General features: G+C 43.6%; 1 long non-coding RNA gene across 8 annotated transcripts in view; it reads right to left on the bottom strand.

The window, feature by feature from the left end:
* LOC146199810 (uncharacterized) overlaps positions 1-27,870 on the bottom strand; it is a 54,809-nt gene that overhangs the window by 18,694 nt on the left and 8,245 nt on the right. For 2 of the 8 annotated variants that reach the window (XR_014705123.1, XR_014705127.1), the window contains exons 1-2: positions 8,306-8,435; positions 4,961-5,050 (exon numbers count right to left, since the gene is read on the bottom strand). This is a non-coding gene — a long non-coding RNA (uncharacterized LOC146199810). Of the gene's footprint in view, positions 1-4,960; positions 5,051-8,168; positions 8,436-27,870 lie in introns of those variants that run through there. The other 6 variants (XR_014705125.1, XR_014705124.1, XR_014705128.1 and 3 more) reach the window with 4 other exon arrangements.

The following is a 27,870-nucleotide window of genomic DNA, read 5'->3' as shown; positions in this document are numbered from 1 at the left end:
TTCGAAATGGGGCAGAGTGCTGCATTAAATGGACCCTTTTGGGAAACAGCAGTGAGCAGTACACCAAGATCTGAAAGGTATCATTTTTTGGTGAATATTGGGTATTGCCTTGCAGCCTGCAAAATTGATGGTTCTTCCCCATTTTCTTTTGTTTTCCCCCCGTTTTATTCTAAACAAAAGCATCAAAATTGAATTCCGGGAGAATGTCCTATAGCAGGCAGGATTTGTGAAAATAATGCAGTAGTATAAGTGCATCTCGTACAGACAGCAATGATTTCCCTTCATGTTACCTCTGAAAATTAAAGGGCAATAAGGCTGGTCAAAGCTTGCCACTAAAGCTGCAGTAAATAGTACTGGCCATTAGTGGCTGCTCTGTGCCAATATGCATTCATTTGAGTAGGAGCATCCAGTCGCTTATGACCAAGAAAACCGTGTCTATTTTCGTCAATGAGTATAACGTGCCACAACTGTGGCAACCCATCCAGCTTTGAAACAATGATTTAGAGAGCCCAGAGAATGTCTGCTTGTGACAGAATAAAAGTGCAAGAAATGTGGCATATAAATTGTTTTATCATGGGCGTTGCCGTTTTGTGTAGTTGGTGCCATTTAGCGCCATGTTGGTATGTGTGGCGGCATCCGCCGAACAGGAGATAAGTAGCAAACATCGGCATTTTGGAGCCTTCGCATGCAAAATGTTTTGCTTTCTGGGAGTACCTGACTAAAAGAAAAAAACCTTTTCAACAGCAGTTAAAAGAGCATATTGTTACGGGGCAGCAAGCTAATGAAGAAAGGAGACGGAACACGACCGATGGCGATGGTAGATGACGTTTAATGAAAGATGGCTGACCTAGCGCGAGTGCGCCTGCCCACACCAGTGCCCGCTCCTTCATCGCCCGTAACACTACCCGGGGCCACCAAGCAATGAAGCCTGGTGCAGGAAGCTTTTGCTGCAATGGTCGTCTGGATTTGAAGGCTGGTTCCCTGGCTCGCATCAAACAGCACAGGCAGGGGTGATGTCTTCACGTGTAGTGTTGAACTGGGTCGGTGGGTTCGTTGTCTGGTCGGCATTTTGGGTCAGTCGGGTCCTTTGGTCAGGCCTGTTGTGTGCTGTGTCTTTTGATGTGTTCTCGAGTGTTCATGGCGTCTCAGGTTGGTGAGGTCTTACGTCAGGCTACTACTCATTTTTTGCTTCTTGTGGTTAGAGCGGTGGACTGGACGTCGGGTCCGGATGGCTGGGGAATCGCTAGACGATGCATCATCCCAGGAATCCACTGCCGATGGCGCAAGAAGACACAGGGTGCCGAAGCTCCAAGCCAAGATGATGAGTGATGATAACGTACCCCGCACCTCCAACCAAAATGTTACGGGCGGCAAGCTGATGAAGAAAGGAGACTGAACATGACTGATGGCGATAGTAGATGACGTTTAATGAAAGAGGGCTGACCTAGCGCGAGCGCGCCGGCCCACCCCAGTGCCCGCTTCTTCATCGCCCGTAACAATATATATCTAATTTTTGGGTTTGTGTTTTATCCTTTGTAATGGTGCATAAGATATTACTGTACATGTATCACCATGTGACATTTGCCTATGATCGCTGAATAATTAAATCGAATTCCTTTTCTCACCTGTGTTGGTTTCGGTTTCAAGAGCCAAGCGATGGTTGTGACGTCAAAGTCTAGTCTAGGTCACGTGTGGGATGAGAAAGGAGCAATATAATCATTCCTCTCTCGTTGGAATTTGCTACAGCATTAAGGCCAGCCTGCCTCAAGAACAGCAACCAAAATAAGTGAAGAGTCGGCAATCATATCCCTGTTCTTTCATCCCTCACATGACCCAGACTTGATTGTGACGTCACAGCCATTTTTCAGCTGCTGAGACTGAAACCGGCGAGGAAACAAAATTCAATTACTATAAATTATTTAGCGGTTGTAGGTGAAAACCACATGGTGATCCATATACAGAAGTGTCTTCCACATCGTAAACAAGAATAAAAATGGCACCAAAATTTGGTGTCTACATTCCTTTCAGCCCTTCCGACAAAAATGACCGGAACTTACGCGCCTAATTGGGCCGGCCAGGGACTACGAGTATGGCTACAATTTGTGTGTAACTTTTAAGTGATACAGAGAGGCGGTGCCGTACCAGTGGCCACGAGGACGGTGAGGCAAGTAATGCAGGGCAGGTTTCGATCCTCTTTTTACCCTTCAATGATTTCTAGAGGCAGGCTACTGCAACAGTTTGAGCAGAGAAAGCAAGCGAATGTAGCTGTTTCATATCATTTTTAGCAGCAATGCTAATCGCGCAACATTTGTGGGGCCCGCCAAACCTGCATATAGTACTGGGCGCAGGCACCACCACTGGAGCGAATGGCGCTGGTTTCGACCTAGAGGAGAAAGTGGGATCACGTGACTCCGCTTGCTGCTTGCTGAAGCAGACGCTCAATTGAATTTGTGTGTTTCAAAAGCTAATAGTCGTGTTTATTTCTGTAGTTTGGGTTGATATGGAGTGCCAGCCTTGCTCTTTTTGATCTTGTATCGTTACTGATGCTGCTGAAGTTTATTTAAGCTGTTACTACAGTTCGTTACTGCTCTATACCCGGACGTAAGTGAGGCAACCCGGCGGAAGCTCCCATTGTTACCTGAAGCAATAAGTTCACAGAATGCTCCTTCCTTAATTAAAATTTGAATGGGCAGATCAGCGAGTGATTATTCTCATGAGTTGTGCTGCAGACATTTCAGCGAGCGAGATTTTGTCCATAGAGTTGGCGCTAAATGTTCAGTGAGCGCAGAAGAAATGGCGCACACATTTTAATTTGCACTTATCACTTCTAACGATACTATTGCTGGAAGGATGGAAAAGATGCTGGCTTTTTCATGGAGCATTATATCGTGTGTCGGCTCAGAATTGAGGCTGGCCTGGATTCGAGTAAATATGATATAATCTGTATCAAGATTTTTTTTCCTAGGCTATCTGGTGAAAGAGCCATGATGTGGAGGAAAGTGAAAGAAGAACAAATGTGGAATATCAGTGGCATGCTGCCACCTAGCCAAGTGCCTCAAAATCGTCTCTGCAATTGGTAACAACTGCACGTTCATCCTCTTTCTGCCAGATAAGTACTTTCAATTGAAAAACTGGGCAAAATAAAAACTGTCATCATACTTGCAGCTTGTAAAGAGCACAAATCTGTTAAATTAATTTGTTTACAGGAAAAGAAAGGCGCAGTATCTGTCACACTTGCTTTGTGGACACTTGAACCGTGCCGTAAGGGAAGGGAGGGTGGGAGTGAAAGTGGAAAGAGAAGCCGCCGGTGTAATTTCGACCATCTGGGGATCTTTAACATGCACTGACATCGCACAGCACATGGACACCTCTCCGTTTCACCTCCATCAACATGCAGCCGCCAGCGGTCAGGATGGAACCCGGGTACTCCGGCACAGTAGTCAGGCATCTTAACTACTGCGCCACCGCGGCGGGCCTCTGTTCTGCTCAGTTTTTTGTCGTGAGCATGTCCGAAGGAATATTCACTTTCCTCTGGTTTCACAGCACGGCAGATCTGTCACACTGCCTCCTGAAGAGTACAATATAATTCCAAGCACCTTGTGTTGCTGAATGAACGACAATAACATCTTCTTGTGTAAGCTCCTGAATGTCAAGCATAGCTTCAAAGGTCCCAAGAAGGCTTCCTCATTGAGTTTTCTGGATAGTGTGAAAGTTTAGGTTCATCTTCCTCTTGAACATGCCCATTGAGGTCTGCCTTTATCACATTGATCTCTTCACCATTTTTGTCATGCTGAATCAGGTCCACTCTCAATTTCATGTCTTAACCTCTTCTTCTTGTCTGCCGAGACATGCTAGCACAGCATCACATTTATCCAATAACATTTGCATACTTGTCTCAGCAGCTGTGACAACCTCCTCCTTTAGGTTTTCAGTACCTCCTGGGGCTGCGATTGCAGCAGCAATGTTAGGGTAGTTGACTACTTTCTTTTGCTTATTGCTCCAACACACAAGACAGTGCCACTAGGCTCTTGTTCCTTCATTTTTAGATTTGCATGTTATGAGCATAAATATTCTTTGTACGCCATTCATTTATTGCCAGAACTAACAGGCAACCCACAATCAGAACAAGTACCATTACCCATATTTCAAAAGCTGAAGGGCATCGGTAACAGGCACAGTGATATAATTTGAAAGTAACTGAGCAAAATGGCATGTGCATAAATCTATAAAATATATATGAGTCCATCCTGTCAGAGCTGCAGCTTCTGAGCCTCCACTGCAGCCCAATTGTCGACTGCATCAATGTGGCCTGCCTTTGTGCCCAAAGAGTACAGCATACAAGGGACTGCTTACAAAACGCCTCGTTTGATATCAGCCATCGATCCAAACAAAGCACCATGCTATTATTACACGTAACTATGCAAGACAGTACTTGTCGACCATACCACAGGAATAATGAAAAATAAAGAAGATTCTTGTTCGAGCTGTTCCACTGCTGCCTGTGGGCCATATAAGGCTGCATATGCATGAAAGACATTCTTGTTTGAACCTTTACGCTGTGTGCACTATTCACTATTGTTACCTGAGATGGAAGGCGCACTTGAATGCAAGGACAATTTCAAGTAATGCACCATTTGGAGCCTATGGTGGAAGTGACTTCAATGATATGCCCATTACTTAGTTTTGTTGGTGATGGAAGTGTCTGTGCTTGTGATATCAATGGAATATCAGCTTATCATTACACATATACCATATATAGAGATGAACACTGGAGGATGTTTCTAAAAATAAATAAACATCTCCATAAAACCAGCACTGCATTTATGATGGCAAAACTTAGCTCATCAACGCACAGCATAATGCTCAGAAGCAGACCACTATATAGCCACTACTGATCTACAAGGACAGATAGCTTACCACTTTACTTCAGCGCGCTTATTGGTGAAAGTGACAAACATACCTCATGGCTCAGCAAGGTTGAAGCAGCCAGTGTTCCTGCAAAGGCTCAGTAGTTGGACATTGCAAAGCAGCCTCCTTGGTTGCCAGCCTGCTGCAGAGAGATGCAATATAATGTAAGGGTAAGCCACGATTATTGGAATAACACCCTTCCACAAGGCCAAGATGTATTTATTTTATTTTAAAGAAGAGTGAAAGGGGGGGGGGGAGCTTGCTGTTCCCCCACCCGCCAAGCTTGCAGCTGCTGCTGGGAATTTCTAAATGGTTCCAGCAACACCAACTTCAGACCTGCGGCACCGTGATGCATTGACATTATTCTAACCCTCTAGGTGTACACTGCATGTAGTAACACCTACTTGACATTTCCTTAGTTGACCCAGTTGATATTTCCTTACAATCAGGGACATCTGACATGACAGTTATGCTGCTGCATCAAAACCTCAGTGCCGGAAATCGTGCATGAAGAAATCCAGCAACACTGTCTAGTGGGAAATACAAAATTCTTATGAGAACACTTAAAAACAAGGTTAAAACTACCAATCCCATTGGTTCCTTGGGTGGCACAATAAACTAGCACAGTGAATGAGAATGACAATATTTCGAATCTCTGGACTTGAGAATTCTCTTGTTTTTTTTCTTTCAACTGAGAAACAACAGCACACATCATTTTACCAAAGGGGTATGTTCCCCTTTAGGCTGCATTCCAAGATGCTTTTGAGCTGCAATTACTTCCCCCCCCCCCCCTTCCTCCTTACTCCCGATCAGTTTGCACTATACAAAGAACAATTCTAGCACCTTTACTCTTTCCAAATTCCATAAATGGCACATCATCTCAGACATCGGGTTACATGCTGGCGGGTGTATCATATATAAGGATATATTCCCACTGGCAGATACTTCTCACCTATAAGCAGATATTAATCATGTTATAGTATCATCATACCACAAATGAAAAACAAAACTAAATTTTTTTCAAGAGCTATTGCAGCTGCTTCAGCAGGAAGAACACAAATGAGGAGAAAATTTATTCTTTGGATAAACAGAATACCATTTTGGCTGATAAAATTTTCCTTCAAACCTCACAAAGAATGAATGCAGAATATGCAATTACAAAGGCTGGGGGCGCACTTAATTCATCAAGCGAAATTTCAGGGCTGCCACTGCTGAAAAAGGAAACTTTAGTTCTACATTTCAGTATGCCAATGTGATCTAGGATCCCAATCCAATTAAACCTGCAAATGTTTAGAATACAGCTGCACATTGTGATTGCACTGAGGATGCTTTCATGGCAACCTATATGCTGTTCGTCTGGGCTCATTATGCTCGAATCAATAGCACAGGGAAAAGTTTTAGCTAAAGCAGTCTATTTTATTTTCTCTAGAAATTACGCAGTTTCAAATAAGTAAAACAGACTGTCTACTAATCTGCATACCAATCATCCTTTCTTCCACATGCAACAAAAAAATAATAAATACTACTACCAGAATGCATCATTTCAAGCATCTACATGCTCCAGTGAAAAAATGTGTGTATATATATATATATATATATATATATATATATATATATATATATATATATACACACACACACACACATATATATATATATATATATATATATATATATATATATATATATATATATATTGCTTCTTAGGTACTTAGCATGTTGTTGAAGAAGAGGTGATGTGACCTCGCAACGCCATCAACCTCTAAAACAATTTCCTCAAATCACCGGACTTTTTTGTTCATGTGGCTGCATTTAGATGCTTTGAGGCCGAGATAAATTCTAAAGTGAGCTGCGAGCTGAAACCAGAAGTTAGGGCACTGCACGACTGACAAAATGGAAATATATGCCACTGGCATAGTAAAAGGTTATTTCGGATTATAACAAGGCATGTGGCACTGCATCACATTTTGCAAGCTTGAAAATAGTTAAAACTCTCTGTGTTGTATATGACAGTACATGTCAGCTTGATGAGATAAACACAGTGAGTGGTTATTCCGAACACTGGCGAGTGCAGGAGGAGGCACTGGTACAGGCATCAACATTTCACTTTTTCAATTACATCTGTTTAGGTTGAGGCCACTCATCACTGTTTATGTTCAGCCCCCCAGCACTCAGTTGAAGCGCTAACACGTGCAATTAGCAGCAGTTCACAATTTTGTGGAATTGCATTTTATGTAGCACTGTAGTCCTCAGGCTGCTCTCAATTAAGTTGCCTCAAAAGTTGATTTCAGTTCCCGGGATCGAATCCCGGCCTCGGCGGCTGCGTTTCGATGGAGGCGAAACGAAGTGGCGTCCGTGTGCTGTGCGATGTCAGCGCACGTTAAAGATCCCCAGGTGGTCGAAATTACTCCGTAGCCCTCCACTACGGCCCCCCTTTCTCTCTATCCACTTTCAGTCCCACCCTCATCCCTTCCCTTACGGCGCGGTTCAGGTGTCCACAGAGCAAGTGTGACAGATACTGCGCCTTTCCCTTCCTATGAACCAACCAACCAACCAAGCTGAGAACCCAATGTTGCAAACAAGAAATGTTAATAAACAAGCAAACAAACAAACAAACAAAAAGCAAACAGGCCGTTAATAAACGCGAGGCTAGCTTCTACGCAATTCAGGCACACATGCACACTGAATGAGGACTGCAGTGTCACTCTAGTGTGCAGCTGCTGTCTGGCCTAATTTTTGTAGACAGCAGCCTTGGCAGCACGCATGACTACTTGGTGCCGATCATAGAATTACTGACTGTCCGCAGAAGGCAAGCAGAACAAACATTCCCGGCTAGAAGCAGCACTGGTTGTTTTGTTTGTCTTCATTATTTATGGTTATTTGGCTCTTCGACATGATGTTATGTGCAAGAGGAGCTTTTCACTCTTCGAAAAGCCTTCCTTGATTACGGACGTGATTTGGGGACTGCACACATTAGCAGAATATTTTGAAACTATCAAGAGATCAGGCATAACTGAAAAGTGACCATGACGAGTACTCCTCGGGCCTGCTATTTGTACAGGGGAGCAACGCTTATGGCAGCAGTGGAGATTGCCTTGGAGTCCAGAAGGGCAGCAGTCCATTAGAATGATGAAATAAAGTGCATTAGGCAGCGGGTATTAGGATCGGGAGGAGGTATTCAGAAAATATTCCTATCAAGCGCGCAAGTTCAGCAGCAGTGAAGGCCCCATGACGATCAACATGATGTTGGCCACTCTCACTTTACGAGATTACTGGTTGGTTTGATGTGGCAATAATCGGCTTGCCTGTTCCAGGGCCGCACATAGCTTCCTTCACGCAGACAGTCATGCAGACCAACGCCGACGGAATCACGACCGGCTTTATTGACGGAACGCACCCAAAGTTGTTTCCTTCCTCCATGGCACCCAACCTCTGTGCGGCGCCATTTTGATGCTTACTTCGGCTTGAGTTGGCTCAGCTCGGAGGAGCGAAGTGGCGAAGGCAGTGAAGGCAAGGCGAAGGCGCGAAGGAGCAGTGCGCGCGAAATGTGTTGTGTGTTCTCCGGCATAATTTGAACATGAAATGTCGTGCTGCTCAAGTGTAAGTCACGAAGAGAAAAAGAGTCCAGAGAGTTGTTATTTGATGAGATCCCCTCGCTGACGTGCGGGAAAAGTGGTTCACCGCGACTGCAGCATGATTGCAGCCTGCAAGAGACTGTTCGCTCGTTTGCGTCTCGCACCTGTCATGTGTGCGACTACAGCCCTCCTCTACATCGGCAAGCCGTCCGGCTACGTCGGAGTACTGGGGTATTTGTGGCCAACGTGGCTTCAGCGACACTAGGCCGAACTACGGTGGTGACATCCAGAGTTCAAAAGTAAAGATGGTGTGGCATGGGAAGAGATCGGCAGGATGATCGGACTATCCTGTAGGTACCACCCACTTTTAAGAAATGTATTTTCACACAGGCGCGACATTCTGGAAAATGGAACGAATTTTAGAACAAACGCATGAAGGTTTCTGCAGGCATCTACGTAGCGTCCTGCCATTGTCCACGTGAACATCTATCTGCTCGTGTGCAACACAATTTGTTTGTTTTTTTTTTTTTTTCCATCTGTCGTTGCTCTGCTTATCTAGAGTAGCCGGGATTATATATGCACTCGTAATAAACCGATAGCATTTTACTGCGCCGGCGCGTATTATACGTGTAACCGAGTTTTAAGCAAGTGCAATGATTGGAGAAATTCTTGTTTTGAGCAAATCTCACAAATTGTTCAAAGCATAGCTGTCAGGAAAACCAAGCTGAACACACAGCATTCTTTACAGCAAGATTACTTCATGAAAGCGTTCATGGATAATCTTTTTTGTATCCTACTGGGAACCAAGTAGGAAAAAAAAATTCAAGAACCTAAAGATATCTATATGGGGGAGAAAAAACAACTAATTTGGGACAAACAGAGGAGCAGCGCTGGGGCTGCTGAAGAGTTGATTGTGCTGAACCAAATTCAACAGTGTGGAAGGTTTATTCAATGAACAGCATAGGAGGTCTTGTAGGGGTTCGATAACATCTGCAATAGTACTTAGTATCATCAAGGAGAGGCTATGGTTTGGTGCAATCAAGCTGTGCACTCAGTGCTTTAAGTTCTATGCTTGCTGCATAATTTTACTACTAATAACTGTGATTGCTTTCAATGTGTTAATCATGGACGTCGTCTCAGGTCTTTCAGTTGCTAATCGCCCGATTTTACTGCTAGCCATGGTTAAATAAGCAGATGTGCACAAAAACTGTGTGCAGTTATACACTCATCATTAAAAGGCTTTATCTAGGGGCACTCTTAGGCCTGAGTACAATAAGCTTAACCATATGTGCATACTTTTTTTTTCGGCATCTTATGCAGTACAGATGGTGACATGAGGTAAGAAACCATGCATCACCACAACAACCTGCAACTTTACACAAATGTATACTTTACAAGTCCCCTTCATGGATCACTGCCTTGTCATGGCGGAGGGGCTTGCAAAACTCGAAGTTGTGAGCTCTGCTGTGTAGGGCCACCCAAGATAGACAGGTCACGGCAGAGAGTTCTGACAAAATGTGATTCACTGGAGAAGGTAATGGCAACCCACTCCAGTATTTCCTGCCAAGAAAACCCTATGGCCAGTCACAATACCAATAATGATATGGCGCCGGAAGATGAGCCCCCCAGGTTGGAAGGCGTCCCACATGTTACTGGGGATGAACAAAGGGCGATTCCTAGTAGCTCCAGGACGAATGAAGCGGCTGGGCTAAAGCCAAAAGGACGCTCAGTTGTGGATGTGTCGGGAAGGGACCGGAAAGTCCGATGTTGCAAGGAGATATAGCAACATAGAATGTAAGATCTATGACGCAAGGTAAACTGGATGTCGTCAAGCGAGAAATGGACAGATTGAACATTGATATCTTGGGTATCAGCGAGCTCAAGTGGACCGGAATGGGACAATTTAACTCCGGCGACCATTGTGCCTTTTATTGTGGGCACGAATCCAAGAGAAGGAATGGGGTCGCTCTCATAGTAAACAGAAGAATGGGCAAAGCAGTGCTAGGGTACAACCCCAAAAACGACCGAATGATTTCACTTCGGATCCAAGGTCACCCTTTCAACATAACAGTTATCCAAGTCTATGCACCGACCACTACTGCTGAAGAAGCTGACGTTGAGAGATTTTCTGCGGACCTACAATGCCTTTTAGACTGCACCCCATCATCAGACGTCGTTTTTCTCATAGGAGACTGGAATGCTAAGGTCGGGATTGAAGAAATATCCGGAATTATAGGCAAGTTCGGTCTTGGTGAGCCAAATGAAGCTGGGCAGAGGCTAGTAGAGTTTTGTCAAGAAAACAACCTGACCATAGCAAATACTCATTTTCAACAGCACAAGAGGCGCCTGTACACATGGACTTCACCGGACGGTCTGTACAGAAATCAGATCGATTATATTCTTTGCCGGCAGAGATGGAGAAGCGCTATACAAGCCGTAAAAACAAGGCCTGGGGCCGATTGTGGCACCGATCATCAGCTTCTTGTTGCCAAAATTAAGCTTCGATTGAGGAAAATGCAGAAAACTAGAAGGCCTTTCAGGTATGATCTAGATCAAATTCCATTAGAATATGCTGTGGAAGTGAGGAATCGATTTCAAGAATTAGATCTAGAAGACAGAGAGCTCGAAGAGATGTGGACTGATGTTCGTGATATAATACAAGAAGTTGCTATTAAGGTTGTTCCAAAGCAAAAGAAATGCAAGTAAGCAAACTGGTTATCTGAAGAGGCTTTGCAAATAGCTGAGGAAAGGAGGATGGCAAAAGTTATGGAGGAAAGAGAAAGATACAAGGTTCTCAATGCGGATTTTCAGAAAATAGCAAGGAGAGATAATAATGCCTTCCTGAACATACAGTGCCAAGCAGTTGAGGACAACAGCCAATTAAGGAACACAAGAGCTCTGTATAAGACAATCAAAGATATCAGAGGAAGCTTCTGTGCTAAGCTGGGCGTGATAAAGGACAAACGAGGCAAGGACCTCACTGAAGCCTCAGAGATAAAGAAGAGGTGGTAGGAATACACAGAAGAACTGTACAAGGAGGACCCGAATGTGCAAACCCAACATAAGACGGTTGTGATTACTGATCTCGAGCCGGGCATCCTGAAGAGTGAAGTTGAATGGGCCTTAGCCAGCCTTGCTAAGAACAAAGCTAGCGGAATTGATGGCATTCCAGCTGAGTTGCTTCAAAACCTCAACCATGACGCTGTTAACATTCTGCATACATTATGTCAGAAGATTTGGACAACCCTGCAGTGGCCACAGGATTGGAGGAGGTCAGTTTACATCCCCATTCCAAGGAAAGGCAGTGCCAAAGATTGTTCCAACTACCGCACGATCGCGTTTATTTCGCATGCTGCAAGGTGATGTTGAAAATCCTCCAAGGTAGGCTGCAGCAGTATGTGGATCGGGAGCTTCCGGACGTGCAAGCTGGGTTTCGCAAGGGCAGAGGAACTAGAGACCAAATTGCCAACCTTCGCTGAATCATGGAAAAAGCAAGAGAGTTCCAGAAACCCATCTACTGCTTTATTGATTATGCGAAAGCGTTTGACTGCGTAGATCACAGCAGATTGTGGCAAGCTCTCCAAGAGATGGGAGTTCCAATTCACCTGATTTGTCTCCTCAGGAACCTGTATGAAGGACAAGAGGCCACAGTCAGAACTGGGCATGGTCTTACTGATTGGTTTCCGATTGAGAAAGGAGTGAGGCAAGGCAGCATACTGTCGCCCTGCCTATTTAACCTATATGCAGAGTGCATCATGAGGAAGGCCGGTCTGGACAAGTCTTCAGCTGGAGTGAAGATTGTTGGAAAACGTATCAACAACCTTAGATATGCGGATGATACCACTTTAATGGCAAAAAGTGAAGTGGAACTCAAGAGACTTCTGATGCGCGTAGAAGATGAGAGTGAGAAGTTTGGGCTTAAACTGAACATTAAAAAGACAAAGATCATGGCGTCTTGCCCTATCATGTCCTGGAGCATCAATGGACAAGAAGTGGAAGCTGTGACAGATTTTCTCTTCTTGGGCTCCAAGATTACCTCGGAAGGAGACTGCAGCCATGAAATTAGGAGACGCCTGCTTCTGGGAAAGAGAGCAATGTTTAGCCTTGACCGCCTAGTAAAGAGCAGAGACATTAGTCTGCCAACCAAGATCCGTATAACTCGTGCTATGGTCTTTCCAGTTGTGATGTATGAATGCGAGAGTTGGAGTGTGAAAAAGGCTGACCGTCGAAGAATTGACGCGTTTGAATTGTGGTGCTGGCGAAGACTTGAGAGTTCCTTGGACTGCCAGAAGATCAAATCAGTCGATATTGTCGACCATAAACCCTGACTGCTCATTGGAGGGTCAAATTCTAAAGTTAAAGCTCAGCTACTTTGGTCATCTGATGAGAAGAGAGGAGTCGCTGGAGAAAGATTTGATGTTGGGAAAGGTTGAGGGTCGCCGGAGAAGGAGTAGGCAGCGAACACGATGGTTAGATGGCATCCTCGAGGCACTGCAGATGAAGTTATGTGATGTTAGGAAGATAGTGAGAGACCGGAAAGCGTGGCGTGACATGGTCCATAGGGTCACGAAGAGTCGGACACGACTGAACGACTGAACTGAACTGAACTGATACTTTACAAGTAGCGGCACTCATTGCTCAAAGAGTGAATCTGCCTCATCCTGTCGTGAGTGACTAGTTTCTTTGGACAGGTGCATGTAAAACATGTGCTTTTGTTTTGTTTGCCACCTATACAATTCAAGAGGGCGGGGAAAAGTGAGCGTATTTTTAAGGAACTACCTCATGTCACCTAGTCAGATTAAGCAACTTGTACACTAGTAGAGCACTTCTTCACAATCTGGTATTGACCATCAAACAACCCCATACGAGCAGAACTGGCAGCTCTAGACCTTATGACCTCAGGGGAAAATTCAGGCAGCAACCAGCACCAAGAAACAAAACTCTGAACAGAATGTGGGAAAGAGGCAAACCTGAGTTAAGGCGCTGAAATGACACTAAGAAAAATCCAAATGTCCCACAGAAGCTGCACGTATGCTGCCCAGGCAGATTTGAAACTGTGAGCAAAGTGGCCACCTGGGGCCACCATCTTTAGTATGTTGCATAATTTGGATATGCATTGGTGCGTTAAGCAAAACTGCCGCTTTCTGTTGACCACCAAAAAGCTGTGTTTACTGATTATAGTGTTTCTTTTTTTATCAAACACCAAAGTCAAAACAACTAAACGTTTGTTCACGATGCTGCCGACATGCTGTTCACAGATATAAGGGGTGTTCAATCTCGAGGTTGGAAAACTCAAATAGTGTTTCCCAGCATGTTTCTCTAGAAGGTGAAGCTCGATAATGGAACTTTGTTTGCTCCCTTTGAGGAATACTTTAGCTTCGGTTGGCAACACCTCTGGGACGTTTTGGCTGTGACAGTGGACACTGTCGTGCTACGAAGGAACCTTAGCAGCGAAGCAGAGGCCGCGGAATGGGTGCAGTGCAACAGTGCTGCTATGCATTATGCATTATGTCAACATAGTGTCTCAAGCATATCAATGTGCACATTTAGTTATTGATTTATTTATTTATTTATTTATTTATTTATTTATGCAGTACTGCTAGCCTCAAGGTAAGGCTGTGCAGGAGTGGGAGACATGAAGTACAGACTTAAGTAACACATTCGAAAAACAGACCAAGGCACACCAAGCCTGCTTCCACAAACAAACACATATAACCGCGTAAAAGCAAGCACGGATTAGAAAACAGTACTGTTCAAAAAAAAAAAAAAAGGAAAGCAAAAATACAGAGAGACAAGTAAGTCACACATGGCAGAGTTCAAAGCACTTAATGCACAATTAAAGGCACTTCACGAATAGTTCAGTAGTTGATTCCACTCACCGTCTTCGGTAAGAATGAGCTTGCGAGCGTGTTTGTATTGCAGGAATAATCTTTTAATTTTTTGTTATGATGTGATTTGGTGGTTTGCCTGCACATGTACTTAAGTTTTCAGACACCAAGTTTATCGCGGTACAGTAAGTACATATATTTTAACCAAACATTTTGGCATTATTTCTCTAAATACTCTAAGCCTGCCTTTTTTACCAGAGCACTGGCGGAAGTATGCCACCAGTATAAGAACGGCACACAAATCAAGCTGTTTGCTTTTGATCGGATGCTAGTTTTCTCATGCTGCCTTCTCTGGTGGCTTCCACAAGATTGGTCCATATTTTATGATAGGACGATCAAAATTTTATATGCTACTAATTCCATTTCGCTGGTACACTGTCGCAGATTTCTTCTCAGGCAACCAAGTTTCCTCGTGGCTTGCTTCGCGACTTCTAGTATATGCTTATTCCATCTTAGATTCAGTCTTTTGAATATGCCTAAAATTTATAGCCGCTTACCCTTTCGGGAGCGTTGCCACCTACACAGTGTAAGAAAAGTAATGGTTGCGGTGTCTGTGTTACTGTCATTGCAACTTATTTTTTCTTTTTGCATTTATTGTCATTTCCCAATACGAGCTATACATCGTAAAATTGAAAGGAGTGGTATTTTAATTACAGGATCAACACTTGTCCTTTGCAGAATGGTGTGCCGCAGAGTGTGGAAGTGCCACCCGAACAAGCTGAATAAGGCAGCAAGGAAACGGTCAACAGACTGCAAGGCAGTGGTGGACATAAAAGTGAAAAAAGTCAGCTACCACACCAGTAAGAATGACCCATTTCTTCGACGAGGCCCACCACTGCCCGCAGTCATCAAGCTGCAAAGTGAGCACAATCATGCTGCAGAAAGGGCAGCAGCTCTCAGTCTTCTGCGATGCTCGTACGAAGTGAAGCAGATTTTTTATCAATATTTCTCGGACAGCCTAGCTCCAGTTGAGGCTGTGTGGCTCCATGAAAGCTCTTTGTTCATGGAAGATGAAACCAGAGGACTGAAGCTACCTAAACTTTTAACTCCAGCGGTGCAGAGTCCCCACAAAAAGGTGCTTCTACTACATGTACGAAAAATGGCGAGAGAATAACTACAGAAAAGTTTACGATCCTTTCACGATATGTATGCACAATTGTTGCATTGTACGCATGTACTAGTGTCATTGTTCTGGGAATAATTTTTTGTACACATTCGGTGTTTCACCATACTGCCTGAACAACCAACAAGCATACTGTGCTTAGGTTGGACAGGAAAACCAATGTACTAAACGAACGTGAATAAATTTTGATTTGATTTGACTAAGGCATAAAAGACCTGCATAAGGGCATAATTTCATGGTTTATTCATGGCAGTGAGCACAATGCAAGCTGATCAGATGCACTGAGTGAAAGAAACACTGTTCCAAAATTCAGCATATAAAATTGCTTAGGGACATAGCCAAACATTATTCCTCTTGCTCTGTATCGTATTAATCTCATGTTTATGGCCTAGACCCTGACTATTCTTCAGAACCAGTAGTTTTACAAACTTCATGTTTCTGGTCATCAGTGGGGTTACAATTATGCCCCTGAGAATAAGCAGCCATTGTAAGGCACGTGAAAAATCAGGTACAAACAAAAACAATTCCCGTTTGATCCTTATTTGCACCGATCTACCAAGAAGCTATACTGTGTCTTCAATTTTTTTTTTTTTGTTCAATGGTAGCTATTTACTACTTTTAAAATGACCAGAGAGAGCACTCCTTAACACGTTTTGGTAGTGGGTGCATGTTTCTGCTTGCAAAAAACCTTACACTGAAACCCGTTTCAGCCATATGTTGTATTTAGACGAATTAGACAAAACTACATGTAGCACCGCCAATATATCAGGTGAAACGTCTGAATGCCAAGATGTTAATACGTGATATACTTCGCAAAAATTGTATTTCCTTGTGTAGCACAGATCCAAGAAGCATTTCGTGCTGGAAAAAGATGTATGTCAGTGAAAGATTTCTGTAGTGAACCTTGACAGAACGACTTCCAAGTGAAGGACAGTTCATTTACATGAGCACCAAAAAAAAATAAAATAAAATAAAAAAACAAAGTTAAGCTTTGAAACAACTGGCATTAATAGGGTACTTCAAGCACTTCTAAAGAGCAGCTTCCGGGGTTATTGAACGTTTTCGGTTGATTGTTATATCACGTTTCAGGGTCCACTCTCTCCGTTTGTCAAGGTATTGAGAAAAACCTGTTCAGAACAGTGAAAACAGCAAATTGAAACTAAAAATCAGCCTATGGTAATGGACATGCTTTGTGCGATGTGCCAATGAAGTCGCAAACAATATTTGAAAGCTTTCACATCTGTTACTGAAAGTGATATATAGTCCTTTTCACAGCCTCGGCGAAACAGCTTTACTTGGCTGTGGAGTTGGTTCGGGGGAGATAATCCTCAGCTCTCCCCATGCTGTGAGCACAGCTCAGTATCCAATATGGCAGAACCCCCGACAACTTTTTGAAGAGGTCTATAGCAGTGATTAAAAATGATATGTCTTATAGTAAAATGCTTGATACAATGTAACACAAGTGCCAAGATTTTGTTAGTGAAGCGGGGATGCTAAAAATGAAGCATCGCCTTAGAAATAATGTACTCAGATACCCCATGAGATGGCAGACATTAAAATGATTTGTGGAGCAATAAAATGATGCATGTCCACCAAGCTTTGTGAAAGTTATCATGAACAAGGGAATAAAAAAAATGTGCAGCATAAGTTTCAGTAATACATAGTGTCAGAAAAGAATGAGCTGCCTTTTGGAGTAACATATTAAGGGAATACTAAGGACAACACCAGTATTTTCTTCTTATAAAATAAATATGAGATGTCTGACAGAATTAGGTTTTTTTTTAAATGCTAGTAGTTAGCATTGCAATATTTTTCTTCTACTTTGATGTAAACTTACTATAGCAGTGCTGACACCGTGTAATAAGTTTATTTTCATTGTGCATACTGTTTTTATTTTCTTGGAGAAATTAATGAGAACTGCCAGTAGCGATAATGTTGCCATATTATTCAGGTGCGTCATCCTTCGTTCTTTGTTCTCCTGAACAAACAAATCTATTATGATGCAACTGAAATCTAACTGTAGAAACAGGTGGTGGCAGCAATGTGCATATCTTTCATTCTGTGACCTTTCCTACTTTACTGAAGTTTAGCTTTTAGCCAAAATGTAGTCTCCATCTATATAAGCAGTAAACCATGAATTTAAGATCATTTCTATTTGCCTTTAGGGTCTCATGATGGCGCTAACTTTTTTTGTGACACATGCTATGCTGTCATGCTATGCCCTGTTAAAGGATCGTTCTTGTGACTCCAATCATGAGGTGTGCCCAGCTACTTGAATCATTCTCCAAAATCATATTCATTGATTCTACAGCATCGTGTCACTCAACGAGTACTGTGACAGTGATACCGCAATAGCAGCTGGAGCCGTGTCATAGGAGTCATCGTCCACAGCAGCAAGACTTCTGAGTGCTACACAGCTGCCTTCAAGTTCCTCAAGAAGAACTACCCATTCTGCTTTGGAGGACGTAATGTTGGCAAAGGAAGAGCGTAAACCATACTGCACATTCTTTTTTAAAGAAATGTGGGGTAATGCTAGGGATACTTGGACCTCACAGGTTAGCCAACATTGCTGCTGAAAAGTTGTGGTCTAACTTATGCTATACCCAGATTACCCTAACCCATTAAGGATCAGTGTGACCATATGGTCACGCTAGTATGCATGAAGCATTTCGATATATACAGATTCAAAAACCCGCGCCAAAATCTCCTCCTATGCACCGTTTGAAAGCTTAGTGTTTACTTTATTGGACGCCAGGTGTCACGAGCTGTCCGTGTTTTGTGTCAGCTGCTCTAAAAGGCGGGAAATAGTGCTCTTGTGAGAGGTGTGTCGCCATGCAACGCTTCCGTGGGTAAGTGTGTTTTTTGCACTGTTCCTCTAGGCAATAGGAGGATGCGCTTACCTCCGTATAGCTCTTTGAATATGCGACCACCGGTGAGCGTTTTGGAGGGATTGATGTTTGTTTTATGAAGGAAAGAGCCCATGTTTTGCTGCGTTACCATATGGTTACGCTGGGCCTTAGGGCTCCGTAAATTTTTTTATTTTTCATATGTGCATTGTTTTTACTCACACTATGGCAAGATTGTGCCCGCAATACTCATTTAATGCACTATTGTCTAAATAGGTTGATGTTGGAAGAAATAGCGAAGATACTCGAAGAGGAAGATGATGACGTGTCAGCAATTTACATAGAACCACCAGAGGCTAGCAGCTATTCGGATGAGGACTCTGCAGATGAGGATTCCGGCGGGCTCATTGACAACCTGAGTGGGAGGCAGCTGAGAGCCGGAGCCGAAACTGTTTTCACGGACGGACGCCGCATTGGTGGATGTGATTCCGACGACGACGATGACGACCATGCCGGGCAAGGCGACGGGGCATCGAACACCTCGTTACCTGCAGGTGATGCAGGCGTTTCTGCGAAATTACCTCTGACTTTGAAGTGGAAGAAGGGGGATCTTCAAAAGAGTCCTGCCATATTTCCCGATCCAAACTTTTCCGCTTACAGGGACTTTTCCGCTGTGGAATTGTTCGAACTCTTTTTCGATAAAGCCGTAGTGGAGCTGCTGGTTGAGCAAACACGAAAATATGCGCTATTTTTGAATATGCCTGATCCGGAGGTCACCAGAGAAGAAATTAGATGCTTTATTGGAGTCTTCGTTTTGTCCGGCTATACCCGCTTGCCAGGAAAAAAGTGCTACTGGGACAGCGGTGCGGACATGCGCAGCACAATGGTTCACAACGCCATGCGAAGAAACCGCTTCATACAGATAATGAGGTTTGTGCACTGTGCGGACAACGCGAGCCTGACACTCAGCGACAAGTTGACAAAGTTGCGCCCATTGATGACGCTGTTGAAAGCGAGGTTTCTGAAGCACTTTCAGCCTGCGCGTCACTTGAGCTATGGCGAAAGTATGATTGAGTACTACGGTCGCCATGGCTGTAAACAATTCATACGGGGAAAGCCAGTTTGCTTCGGGTGTGAAGTTTGGTGTCTAAACGCCAAGAATGGCTACCTTGTAAACTTTGAAGTGTATCAAGGCAAGCAGGGAAACCCAGGGACGTCTGCAAAATATGAAAAGAACTTTGGTAAAGCTGCGGCGCCACTTCTTCAAATGGTGGATGAACTCCCGGCAGAAGCTCACCATCTTCCATTCTTTTTCTATTTTTGACAATTTGTTCACGAGCATCCCTCTACTTAGGCATCTCAAGGGACAGGGCTACGAAGGTACGGGCACAGTGAGGCAGAACCGTGTTCCGAAAGAGTGCCCTATCGCTCGACCGGATTTCGTGAAGCGCCAACCTCGCGGACATGAAGAGCACGTGTTGAGCAACGATGGCATAATCGTTGTCCGCTGGATGGACAATACTGTTGTAACCATCGTGAACACCATACACGGTGTAGAGCCAGTGTCTTCTGCGGACAGGTACTCCCGCGCTCAGAAAAAAAGAATCAAAGTACCCCGTCCAAATGCTGTTGCGCAGTACAACAGCTTTATGGGAGGTACAGACCAGATGGATGCGAATGTAGGTGCCTACAGGATCGGAATCCGTGGCAAGAAATGGTGGTGGCCGATCTTCACATGGCTTTGTGATGTGTCAATCAGCAATGCCCGGGCGCTTATTCGTAGCACAGGGTCCAACATCACTCAGCTTGAGTTCCGTAGGCAAATCGCACAAAGTCATCTAATGCGATGGGACAATAAACCTAAAGGACCTGGTCGACGAAGAACCCCAAAGACTGGTGACGTCTTGACTGCTGCACGGTATGACCAAGTGGCCCACTTTGTTGTACCGGTTCCCAATAGCAAGAGGCGAAGATGCGCTGGGGACAATTGCAACAGCGCGGTGCGCACACAATGCTCAAAGTGCGACATTGGCATGTGTATTCCATGCTTTAAACCCTACCGCACTAAATAAGTGGCCAAATATTCACTTAGTATTTTTTTTGTCATTTCTCGCCACTTGAAATAAACATTTGTTACTCCATGCACTTTTCTGTAGCCTGAAGGCCCAGCGTGACCATATGGTCACGGGCTATATTTCCTAAACTAATAACACAATAGCGATAGTTTTTTATATGTGACATATGTGTATGGAATTAAGTTAAAATATAACATTTATTTCAAGAAAACTGAAAAAAAAAGAAACCGGTCCTTAATGGGCTAATGTAGAAGTGCACGCATGCTGTTCAATGTTTCCGTTTGATCCTTATACTAAACACCACATGAGGAAAGTTGTCACCAAAGAAGCTTTTACACTTCTTTCATTATGTCCCTTTCGTTATGTCCACGGGATGACATCACGTGGTCATGACAAGGTTTGCCGACGACACATCAGTAAGCACCCATACAACAGCAGCAGTGATGTACCATGTACAACATTTGTTCACTCACGAGCTTGAGATTCTATTTTTGTTATTTATAAATCTTCCCTTCCGGCCTCATGCTTTACTGTGCACAAATTTTGCACCATCTTTTTGCAAGAGTGATGCCAGTGTCACATGAGCTGCAAGCTAGCCATTACATGCGCGCAGGTCCTTTTCGGGGGTGTCTGCTTTTGCACCAGCCGCTTGGTTGCCTGGGGCTATTTGTTGCTTCGGAATTGCGTGGATGGACGTGATTACCATGATGCACCTATATTTTGCATCTGTTTCTTTTAACTCCCTTCTGTGTTCGAGTGGCGGTGAAAATAGTCCCGTTGAGATTTCCCTTGTGATGCAGATGGGCAGACAAAGAAAGGTGAAAGTTTAATTCAGCTGTTAAGTGCATTCCTGCAATAAAATGGGGTTGCTTCAGCTTGTTCTTGAAAGTAGCAGATGAGGCACTGCTTAACAATATGAGAAATGACTATCAGTAGTGTCTACAATTTTTAAGAAGCTTCAGCAGTTTGCTTCAAGGGTTGGTTTGAGATTCTGTGAACCTTAATATTTTGGGCTTCACATCTTGCTTCACAAAAATGAATATCTGAGTTAACGAATGCTTCCTAAATTTTTATCGCCAATCATGTCAGTTAAATTGAGTAGAAATTCATGTCCTTTAAAACTTGAGGCACAAACTGATGGTCTGTATTAACTATAGTGAATACCTATTTTACCTAGGTATTTACTAAAGTAATCGCTACTAGAATCAGGACAACCTTAGACTGCAATCAAGCAAAGGATCAAGCAGGTTTCCGGAAACGGTACTCTACTATCGATCATATCCATACCATCAATCAGGTGATAGAAAAATGCTCGGAATATAACCAGCCCTTATACATAGCATTCATTGATTACGAAAAAGCATTTGACTCAGTTGAAACCTCGGCGGTGATGCAGGCATTGTGAAATCAGTGGGTAGACTAGCCGTACGTGAAAGTGCTGGAAGATATATATAGTGGCTGCACAGCAACCATAGTTCTGCATAAAGAAAGTAACAAAATTCCCATAAAGAAAGGTGTTAAGCAAGGAGACACAATCTCCCCAGTACTATTCACAGCTTGTTTAGAGGAAGTATTCAGAGACTTGGAATGGGAGCAGTTAGGGATAAGGGTAGATGGAGAATACCTCAGTAATCTGCGATTTGCTGATGACATTGCCTTGCTAAGCAACTCGGGGGATGAACTGCAATTAATGATTGATGACCTAGACAGGAAAAGTAAAAAGGTAGGCTTGAAAATCAATATGCAGAAGACTAAGGTAATGTTCAACAGCCTCGGGAAGGAACAGCAGTTTACATTAGGTAGCGAAATACTGGAAGTAGTAGACGAATATGTCTACTTAGGACAGGTAGTAACCGCAGATCCGGACCACGAAAAGGAAATAAGAAGAATACGATTGGGATGGAGCGCATTTGGCAAGCACTCGCAGATTATGACTAGCAGCTTACGGTATCGCTCAAAAGGAAAGTATACAACAGTTGCATCTTGCCTGCACTCACCTATGGGGCTGAAACGTGGAGGCTAACCAAGAGAGTTCTACTCAAGTTTAGGACAACCCAGAGGGCTATGGAACGAAAAATGGTAGGGGTAACATTAAGAGATAGAAAGCGTGCAGAATGGGTCAGAGAAATAACTCAACTTACCGACATTCTAGTAGAAATTAAGAAGAAGAAATGGACATGGGCAGGACATGTAGTGCGAAGAGAGGATAACCGATGGTCGCTGAGGGTAACAAACTGGATTCCAAGGGAAGGAAAGCGTAGCAGGGGGCGGCAGAAAGTTAGGTGGACGGATGAGATGAAGAAGTTCGCAGGGGTCAAGTGGATGCAGCTAGCACAGAACCGGGTTAAGTGGAGAAATATGGGAGAGGCCTTCGCCCTGCAGTGGGTATAATCAGGCTGATGATGATGATGATGATTAACTATAGAGTTGATTTGACAAACCATATTGTGGTAAAAGCTATCAAAGCAATGCAGGGTAATGTAGCAAAGTTAGCTGAACTGCCATACAATACAATTGGATCTGTAGCCTCTAGAGGTCCACTCAATCTATGCATACTGCACTTGCAAATTTCTGTCTTGAGAATGAGTTGGCTTTCACAAAGGTATGAATATGTGGCCAGTTGTTATCTGCAGGCACCAAAAAGCTTTATGACTGATGACAGTGCTGCAGAGAAGGCCGTCCTCCTTGAAAGCCGATCACAAGCCAGACAACTCCTGTGCCACTTCCATGTCGTGCAGGCAGTGTGGAGGTGTCTTACACTTGCTAAACATAGTGTGAAAAAGGTATGGAGTTTATTTGCTATCAGTTATATAAAAATTTCAGTGTGTGCAGAAACAGTAATCGGAAACCGATTCAGCAGAAAAAGACCAGGCCTTAAGCAGCTGAGACTGTCACAAGATGTCATAGGAATGTCTAATAGAGCATGCAGTGCATGTATGCTATCCAGGCATTTGGTATTTGGTTGAAGAACGGGTGAAACTGAGGGTCAGCATCAAATTGCCCATAAAAATTTACAAAACTGAGAACAAAAACTTTACAAGCAGAAATATGCACCCACTACCAAAACGTGTTGAGGAGTGCTGTCTCTGGTCATTATATACCTAGTAAGTTGCTAACATAAAAAAAATAAGAAAAAAGAAACACATTGAAGATACAGTATAGCTAGTAGATTTCTTGGCAGATTGGTGCAAATAAGGATCAAACGGGAATTTTTTTTGTTTGTACCTGATTTTTCACGTGCCTTACAATGGCTGCTTATTCTCAGGGGCATAATTGTAACCCCACTGATGACCAGAAACATGAAGTTTGTAAAACTACTGGTTCTGAAGAATAGTCAGGGTCTAGGCCATAAACATGAGATTAATACGATGCAGAGCAAGAGGAATAATGTTTGGCTATGTCCCTAAGCAATTTTATATGCTGAATTTTGGAACAGTGTTTCTTTCACTCAGTGCATCTGATCAGCTTGCATTGTGCTCACTGCCATGAATAAACCATGAAATTATGCCCTTATGCAGGTCTTTTATGCCTTAGTCAAATCAAATCAAAATTTATTCACGTTCGTTTAGTACATTGGTTTTCCTGTCCAACCTAAGCACAGTATGCTTGTTGGTTGTTCAGGCAGTATGGTGAAACACCGAATGTGTACAAAAAATTATTCCCAGAACAATGACACTAGTACATGCGTACAATGCAACAATTGTGCATACATATTGAGCAAATAGGAATACAATTCGAGTGAAAACCTTTTAACCTTTAGCAAGGTCTTCAAACAAAACATGCCAAGCATCTCATTCTTTCTGGAATTTCCCGACCAAACAGACCAATTAAGCACATGCGTAAATACTGTAGCAACTTATAAATCTCTTAGGTGCCTTTCCTATACATTGTTTTTTAGGTGCTTACATTTTAAATATGTTTTCTTTCTCTTGTAATTGCAGTTCATGTACGCTGACACCACAGACACACTTCAAGCAGCAAAGCAAGACATTCAAAAACAGGTGCACGAGGGTTTCGTCATACATGTGGACAACTCTCTGGAGGAAGAAGAAGAGCGGTCCTCCTCCATAGATTGTCAGCAAAGACAAGAGGCCATAACACTAATAAATACTCTGAAGTGACCGTTAGGGTCCTCAAAGGCATTATACTGCACAGAACAAAAACGTTTAACCTCAGCTGTCTGCTTTGTTGAGTCACTCTTAGAGTGAGTGTGAGGTGCTGAAGGGTAGCGTTCGAGAGCAGGTATCACGCAAACCCTCGAAGCTTTCTTCCCCGAAGTCTTCCTTTTGTTCAGACCTGGCAGACATTTTAACAGTATGCGAGACAGGTGCTCTCTGGTGCGACTCTAGCCTTGGCAGCATGCATACAGGTACTTCATCTCAGCTTGCCACCTTTATGTTAAGAAAATGTTGGGATACTTATTAAAACGATCTCATGAAGTCGTAAGCTAAAATTACAGCCTGTACTCAAGATCCAAGCGTCCTGGAGGGCTGGACTTCGATGTCACCCTCTCATCTCGGTGGGTAAACACTCCACGGCGGGTCGGGCCTAGCCCGTGCGGATCTCTATCACCAAGTGTGAAGAGACGCTTTGTAGCTTTCCTTGATATAAACCCCACTATGTGTAAGTTAAAAATTTCATTTCAGCGGTTGCATTATTTCTGCAACATTGAAGCACAGGAAACCATACTTTGGATAAGAAGCCGTTGAAAGCTGACATAAACATGGTCACCCCTAGAGTGAAGCTGATCTTGGCAAAGTAATGGCAAACTAAAGACTGGCACGCTGACATGTGTGGGATATTTAAACTCCTTAAGTTATCAGATAAGGCGACCGAGGTCTCAATTGCGAGTACAAGTGTGAATTCCATCTTAATGCAGTATGCTTCATATACTTTTCTGCTGAGTTTAGACGTGAACTTCTTCAAGATTGTCGTTTCACGGAATCGAGTTGCAGCCTGATGCAGTGGCGGCAGCAGACGTTCAGTTGCCCCCCCCTCCCCTCTACTTTTCCTCCCGCCAGTGCGCCTACTCGTGCGTGCAGCTCCTGAAGTGTACCGTTTTTGCGACATCCAATTTTTTCTATGTAGCTTTTGGCATATGGCAGCCGTGTACGGTAAAGGAATGTACTCTCCCTCGGGACGAACCTGTCTATGCGATTGATGCTACATCCCTGCTTGTGCTTTCCCTGCATCATGTTGCACACTCCAGCCAGAATTTTTGGTGCAGTGATGACTAACAGGACGTCACCTTTCTGAGCCATGCTTTTTAATTGGTGGGAGATTTGATAGTAATATGGAACGACAACGGGTCTTGTACTTTGCGCTTCTTCAGCTCAGCGGTGCTCCTCTACATTACTAGCATCATTAGCAAGGCCCTTTAAAACAAGGTAACCACCTCACAGGGAAATCCTGCACTGATCAGTGTTTGCAGCCAAACATCTATGCTATGTGTCATTTCATGTAGGCACGATTTGTCAAGAGCGGCATGCAGGTAGTTTTTTAGCAATACCCTTGGAAACTTAAAATGAGCTGACTGTGTGGTTTAAAATACCTTCTTTTTAGTGAGGCTCATACCATCAGCACGCTTTGATTTTGCGAACAGCAACAAATGTATCTAAGAACTGCAAGCACCCTTGCGCTGGCACCTCATAGCTGAAGTCAACCTGGAAGCGCATTCGGCAAAGATTCATAGAACCCGGTGCGGCATTGTCATACCCTTGTAATGCGCGAGTCTGTCATAAAATAATGTCTTACGATCTTCGGATATTACGATGCATTAAACTTATTTTGACTACAGAATGGATGTTAATAGGAGAACCTTACTCCGGTATAGGACTTCAACAGGTTAACACGAAATGCGAACACACTCTTTGGATACTGGAAATGAAACAACTCTTTCGTGAAATTGCGCTCAGTGCTCACAGGCTATTACTTCACTAATGATATTAAAACCCATCTGAAGAAAACTATCTTAAGAACATAGATAAACTAAAACCTGATGTTATAGAAATTACTGAAAAACAATGCATTGTAATTATGTGCTGTGCATATTAATATTACACAATATGATGATTTTGCTAATTCACAATAAAGCAAAAAATGGTAAAAGAAATGAGAAAATTCTGCTTGTTTCTGCAAACACATGACAAAGATTGCATCAGATATTGAACTGCGGTTGATTTTATTGGAGCTCTTATCAGCACAAATTCACTGTTGTTTATTTTTCGTTGGTTTTGCTGCGAATTGTAATTTACACTTTTTATGAAAGTTTTATGTAAACTCTTGCTAACTAGACAGTCATGAGACACTGTCAAGAAATACTTCTCATACGTCTACTACTCATGCAAGCCACTCTGAAGGAGGAGAAAAATAACAAAAAACGTATGGCAGGGTCGCAGCAGATAAGATCACCCCACTTCGGTCTTTTGTGTTCAACGTTTCTACTGCGTGTCCCAGCTCTTTTGGACACGCTTTTTTTTTTTCTCTGGACCTGCGTTTGCCTGAATGGCAAAGAAACGTTAGCAGTTAGAAACGGCTGTCCTGTGTATTTTCCCGGTCCCGTCGTGTTCCGTGAGGCCGGAAACAATTGCTTTCAGTGACTCCCTGCAGCTCTCTAGTGTCGTTTTTAGACGTTTCTTTACCACGTTTCTTTACCACGAGCACCGGGGCAACTTTGTGGCTTTCGTTCCTGCTTCTTTTTGCTTAAGCGCCTGTGCCCCATTCCATCTGTTTTCTATACAACACAACCCTAGTGGAGGAGAAAGTGTGGTCACTCGTGCCTTTCGTGTTGCCAGGTGCTTTTTCTCACTATACAGAAACTACGCCTTTCGTGGAAGGTTTGCCCTCTCCCCTCAAACTCTGTATCTTTCCCTCCCTCACCCGCACCTCACCGCCTCTGCCCTCCCTCACCCTCGTCCTCACGAATTTTTCAATGCCGTTCCTCTCTCGCCCTCACCTCATTGAATCAAATCCTCACGAGGTGAGGGTGAGGACGCCCTCATGAGGGTTCATCCTCGTGAGGATGCCCATGTCTGCGCGTGACTGACCACACAGCACTCTATGATCGATTGCTAAAAAAAACTGCTGGAGGGCATTGAAGCGAAAATAGGCTGCAAAGACAATAGCAGCTATGCTGTTTCAAGTGGCAGCAGTGACAGCAAGATCTATGACATGAACGCTTATGTTGACTTATGCACTTGCTGCTCAGGTCAGCAGGGTGCATTTTGTAAGCATCAGCACTTGTACACAAATTGTTTGGCGGGATGCTCCCAAATGTACCTCTTCTGACTAGAGAAGGCATGTATGGCCTCGGAAAGCTGGCACTGGGGAATGACTGCCCCAGCATTGAATTCCTTGAAAGCCTTCATGAGAGGAACCAAAAGGTACAAATTGCTGTGTGCGTCAAAACTGTCACCGAAAATGTCCCAGATGCAGCTTCATACTTGGAACACACCA

This window comes from Amblyomma maculatum, chromosome 2 (genome assembly GCF_055883805.1).
Source record: "Amblyomma maculatum isolate TAMU_Amacu chromosome 2, ASM5588380v1, whole genome shotgun sequence".
Lineage (NCBI taxonomy): Eukaryota > Metazoa > Arthropoda > Arachnida > Ixodida > Ixodidae > Amblyomma > Amblyomma maculatum.
Note: the sequence above shows the minus strand (reverse complement) of the source record. Positions and strands in the feature narration are given on the sequence as shown.